The following is a 5,805-nucleotide window of genomic DNA, read 5'->3' on the forward strand; positions in this document are numbered from 1 at the left end:
ACACTGTGAACTTGCCTTCTCCTGCCAAAAAAAAAAAAAAAGTAATTTCTAATCTGGAGTCCAGTTCTTCCATTGACATACTTTGGATTTTGGTAAATTATTTAATCTAAAGTGGTCTCAGGAATATTACCCATAAACCAGGAATGGTAGGACTTGCTAGTTGCAAAGATCTTTTCCAATTATAAAGTTCTGCAAATATGTAAAATTAGAGGGGAAAATATGAAATTGTATTTGATCTTTTTTAAAAAATTTATAAAACAGCAATTTACTACGGTTTCACCTAATATTACATAAACTCCAGGATTGTCTTTTTCTGGTGACCTGGATTTTGTGAGGTAGATTTGCATGTGGGATGTGGCTATGCTTTAGGCACAAGTCAACCTGAAACCTTAGTGACCTAAATGAAAAGGTTTATGTCTCTCTCATACTGTGTGTCCTAAGGTGGTTAGCAGAGGGTCTGCTCCACACAGCCATCAGGAGCCAGGCTGAGAGAAGCTCTGGAATGTGCAGTCTTGGTACCAGATCCAATGGCAGGGGAGGGGACAGAGCCAGTGGGGAATTAACACCTGCTCTTAGATACCTTGGCCTAGGATAGAGCATGATTCTTTTATTTCCAGTCCTTCCATTGGAAGTAGCCAAATGGACCCCACCCCACCCCGAGGCACAGGGATGGCCAATATTATTTTCCAAGAAGAGCAAATGGTGAATACATGGTGCTCTTTATTGGAGGGCTGGGGCTGCCATAGCAGAGTCCTAAATCTAGTTAGTAGCTCACAATAAAAATTTCCTCCATCATAGTTCTAGAGGCTAGAAACCCAAGGTCCAAATACCAGCAGGACTGGTCCCTCCAAGGACCTCTCTCCCCAGCTCATAGGTGGCCCTCTTCTCTGTGTTTATGTGCTGTTTCTTCTGCATGTCTGCATCCTAATCTCTTCTTAGAAAGATGCTAGTCACAGTAGATTAAGGTCTGTGTAATGACCTCATTCAGCATTAACTCTTCTTTAAAGATTCTGTCTCTAAACACAGCCGTATTTGGAGAAGTACCAGAGGTTAACATGTTGATATATAAATTTGGGAACACAATTCATCCCATAACACATTGTCAGACAACACATACTGAGTTAGAGTCACCCTGGTTTCATTTGAGGAGGGCTGTGAGTTTCTGAAGCCACGTCATAGAGTCATCTTCCTCTTTACATCACGTTTGTCTCTCCAAGTCTCCTTCCCCATATTTCTTAACAAAAAATTACTTTATAAATTCCCTGGGTGTTATTTAAGGGTATCCAACTTTACTTCTTGCATCAAGTAACTTTTTATTGATGGAATTGACTGATGCAAGGAGGGTACCTTTGGATAGGACATGGAAAACATGGTGGTTAAGATCAGGAACCCCAATGCAGGATTTCTTGGACTCTAATCCCAGCTCTACCTCTCATTGGGAACATTTCCTCATCTGCAAAATGGAGACAGTGATATTTCCCTTGCATGCTTAGTGCCCTGTTTAGATGAGATACTGTGTGTATAGGGGTTGGCATATAGTAAGGGATCAAAAAATCCTGACTGATTCTTTGTAACCTCAGAAACTTATAGAATCTTCAAGCCCAGTGAGCTGCACCTCAGAACTGTGTCAGGGACAGAAACCTAGAGGTCCTGGGTTCCTTACAGCTTCCATGGCATAACCAGGAAGGACAGACTCCTTAGTGGGACAGCAGCTGCAGTCCCAGCTTCTGTACATTAAAGTCATAGGCTCCCAATTAGAATTTAGAAAGGAATATAGGAAAGGGACTGTCCCCTTAAATAGCACCTTATGATTATTATTTGACTACAATGGAGGCAACTAGGATTGTCAGTTACAGCTGCTGTGACAGCAGCATTGCAGTTTTTCTGAGATGGCCTCCCTTCCCTCCCATTTAATGACACAGTGCTCAGGGCGTGTTTGTCAGTTAAAAACAGGGGAGAATTAGGCCTGCAACCTTCTCCCACTGACCTACCTGGGAAGATGATTGTTTTATACAAGTGGGGTGGAGGTTATCTGGCTTGATTATTATGTGTTTATTGATGCCTGGGGGTGCCTTAGGACTGGGAGAGGTGGGACTTGCCAGGTGGCCTTGGCCCTGCACAACTGGAGCAGTATACAGTCCAGCAGGAGACTTAGACAGTGGCTTCTGGCCCAGAGGAGCTGCAAACTCCATCCCAGCAACTGTGTGCATTCCAGAGGCAGGGAAGGGAAGATGGGACTGCAATTGTGGGTGGTTGCTGGGCCTTCCTGGGAGACCACGGACATTGTGCAGACTGAATTTCCTGACTGGCTTCCTACTGGACAGCTAAATAATGGTGGCCACAGAGTAGAGCCCATTGTATCTTGCGAGTTGATTGCTGCTCTAAATCTGTGACCACTGCTCCTGGCTAGGCAGCGTCTGAGATGATGCTGTTAGCCAGGCAGAAGGTGTAATAGACTTGTCATTGCTTGTGGAAGTGTGTACACAGTTTTAGCTTTTTGTCTTTTCAGAATTTCAGTTGAGGTAAGTGTGTAGCTGGCAATACATATGTTGAACTTGATTGCTGATTAAGATGGTTTCAAAAGGCTACACTGTGATTTGGCATTGAAACAAAAAGTTACTGTTTACAAGGGGAGTCAAGGAAATAAAGGATAGTGTATAAATTTGATATTAATAGAGCAAATATTTGCCTTTGGAGGAATGACGCAATTTCAGTTTTGCTTTGGCTATTTTGCAAAGTCGCAACCAAGTGCATTTAAGAAAGATAAGATACCCTCAAGTATGCAAAGCTTAGTTTATATTTTGCTATTGAGATGTGTGCCAAAAGATTATCTATTACATGTCAAGTTACTAAACTGGTAACTGAAGTCAGGAGTTATTTTATAAGAAACATTGAAGACAGTGAGAGGTGAGTGGGATCAATTCTTGTATCTTGCAGGTCTGCTACTAGCCCACTTCGGCATTATTTAATGGTTGTCATTTTTGTTCTTGTGATACAAGTGATAGTGTTTAGTACAATCAGTAGTGTCTTAGATGTGAGAAAGTGTGACAAAGGCAACAAAGACTGGAACCTAAGTGATCTTCTTCCTCCCCACTCCAAGGTGCACATTCCCTGGCAGTCACTGGACTCCAACTTCCAGAATGGTGACAGAAGTCACTTGCACAACCCAGAGATTGAGTTCCTCCTTAGCAGGGAGACTCCTAGTGTCTTAGTCTATTTGTGCTGCAACAACAAGACACCTGAGACTGGGTAGTGCATAAACTACAGAAATGTATTTCTCATAGTTCTGTAGGTGGAAATTCCCAGATCAAGACTTTAGCAGGTTCTATTGTCTGTGAGGCTGCTCTCTGCTCCCAGGATGCTTCCTTGTGGCTGTGTCCACCAGACAGAGAGAGAGATGCTACATCCTCTCATGGGGGCAGGGCCTGGAGGGGTGGGAAAGGGACCAAACTGTCTCTTTAGAGCCCTGAAATAACAGCATTAATCTATTCACAAGCCTCCCCAAAGGTGCCACCTGTCCACTGGGGATGGAGTTTCTAACATATATTTTGGGGACACATTAAGCTCTAGCATTTTGCCCTTGCTTCCCCAAATTCACATCCTTCTCACTTATAAAATCATTCATTCCCTTCTAATGGCCCCCAAAGTTTTAAGCAGTCCCAGCACCAACTCAAAAGTGTAAAGTCCACAGTCTTATCTAAATCAGATGTGGGTGAGACTCAAAGCACAATTAATCCCAAGGCATATTACCCTCCCTCCGCAAGCCTGTGAAATCAAATAAGTTTCAGAAGGGACATTCCCACTGTGTCTTATTATATTTTCTATTGCTATTGCTGAATATCCAAAGAAGGGTACTATACAAACTTTGCTTTCAAGTTCTGGCGTCTTAGTGGCAGTACCACTCCTGTGGCTCCACTAAGGATTGTGTAGGGGACTTTCTGCAGCAGCTATGACCCACATTTCTATTCATTGTTGTATCAGTAGTGGTTCTCTCTAGAGGCCCTGTCCTGCCTGGGTCCTCAAGATATTTCAGACATTTTTTGAAATCTAGGTAAGGAAAGCCATAACTTCACCTGTAATTCTGCGTGCCAGCAGAATTAACACCACATGGACTCCATCAAGCTTTAGCTCTTGTGCCCTCTGAGGCAATGGCCCTGCTTGAGCCATGGCTGCTCAGAGTGTGGGGCTGGGATGCAGGTGAAAAGGACCTGAGGCAGCCCCTGCTCAGGAACCTGTTCCCTGAAACCATTCTGCCCCCCATGCCACAGCTCTGAGCCCCTGAAAAAGGATGAGTAACTTTACGAGAACAAGAGAGAGACCCAAGATGGCATACCTGCTCAGTCTTGTCATGGGATGCCCTCTGCCATGTTCTGAGGCAGCCTTACCAAAAGCCAAGCAGGTGCCAGAGTCATGCATTTGGGCTCCCCAGCCCCCTGAACTGTGAGGCACAAGCAGTAAACCTTGGCAGTGCCCACATGGTGCTAACTCTGCAGGCACACAGAGGCATAAGAGGATGTAAAAACAACCATCTTACACACATGGCCAGTGAATATTCGTGCATGTCAGATGTAAGTATCAGTCCTTTTCAGAGAGATCTGTGGAGGGCTATAAGTAAGATGGGACATTTCTGAGTAAGTGAGTGACTAATAAATATACTGGCACTCCATGAAGTCTTTGTTACTGTACATTAGGAGGTTGTAGCTGATTACATAATAGGAAAACAAATGATTTAAGTTTTTAGCACTTGTTTTCTGCTTCCATTTAGAATTTTGTAATAGAAAATTCAAGAGCATCTTTGTTAGGACAAAATGGAACAGAAAGAGGAAGATAAATTTGTTCAGGGAGTTGAACAAGTCTCTGTTTTAAAAACAACATAGAGGACCCTCTTGAGGAGGGGTGCCAGGGGCAGCAGCATGCCCCTGTGATTTCAGCTACTTGGGAGGCTGAGGCAGGAGGAGTGCAAGTTTGAACCCAGCCTGGGATACTTAGGAAGACCCTGTCACAAAAGAGAGAGGCGGAGGCTAGAGGGGGAGAGGGAGGGACGGAGAGAGGGAGGAAGGAGCTAGTTGGTGTGAGGAGGAATTCCAGTCGTCTTGTCTGTTATGGAATGAATGACTGCAGGAGGATTAAGTTAGATAATATTGATAAAGGATTTACTACGAGTCTGTTTGTTCTACATCCCAGTGACCAGCATTTCTGATCAGAGAGCATCATTTTGCAGCACTCTTGTTCATGTCCAGAGGAGGAAAACCAGTCAGTTTATTCCAGAGCAGCACAGAGGGGCAGTGGAACTGAGGCATTTTTCCCATCTGTCTTCTATGGAGCAGGTGTTTTTCATGTGAGGAAGGGCATTCTGGGTCTCAGCACAGCACGCTCTCACCGCTCTCCATGTGCTGTTCCTTGTGCAAATGACTTCTGTCAGGATGGCCATGGCTGGGCCATTGCCTCCTGCAGAAGTAGGGAGGCTCAATGCTGACAAGACTGCACAGGAGGACATGGAGCTGGGAGAAAGCATGGAGGATATAGAAGGGAACCCTTTGGCACCACAGCATTACAGGGGACTTGGTGACATTGTCTGGGGCACCGGAATCTGTTTGCACGAGGCCCTGCCAAGGTAACCCGAGAGCTGGAGAGTCACTAATTTGGCATTCTGTACTGTTTTCATTCAACAGGCTGGTGAGGAAACTCAGTAGACGAAGCCCTGGGGGCAGAGGGCAAACGGGAGGAGGCCAGGGCACACAACACAGAACCTGTTTCCATCCACATGGCCATGCACATGATCTCTTGCTGTGTCTTAGATGTAGC

This window comes from Fukomys damarensis, unplaced genomic scaffold, assembly GCF_012274545.1.
Source record: "Fukomys damarensis isolate Sample0158 unplaced genomic scaffold, DMR_v1.0_HiC HiC_scaffold_1, whole genome shotgun sequence".
Classification (NCBI taxonomy): domain Eukaryota; kingdom Metazoa; phylum Chordata; class Mammalia; order Rodentia; family Bathyergidae; genus Fukomys; species Fukomys damarensis.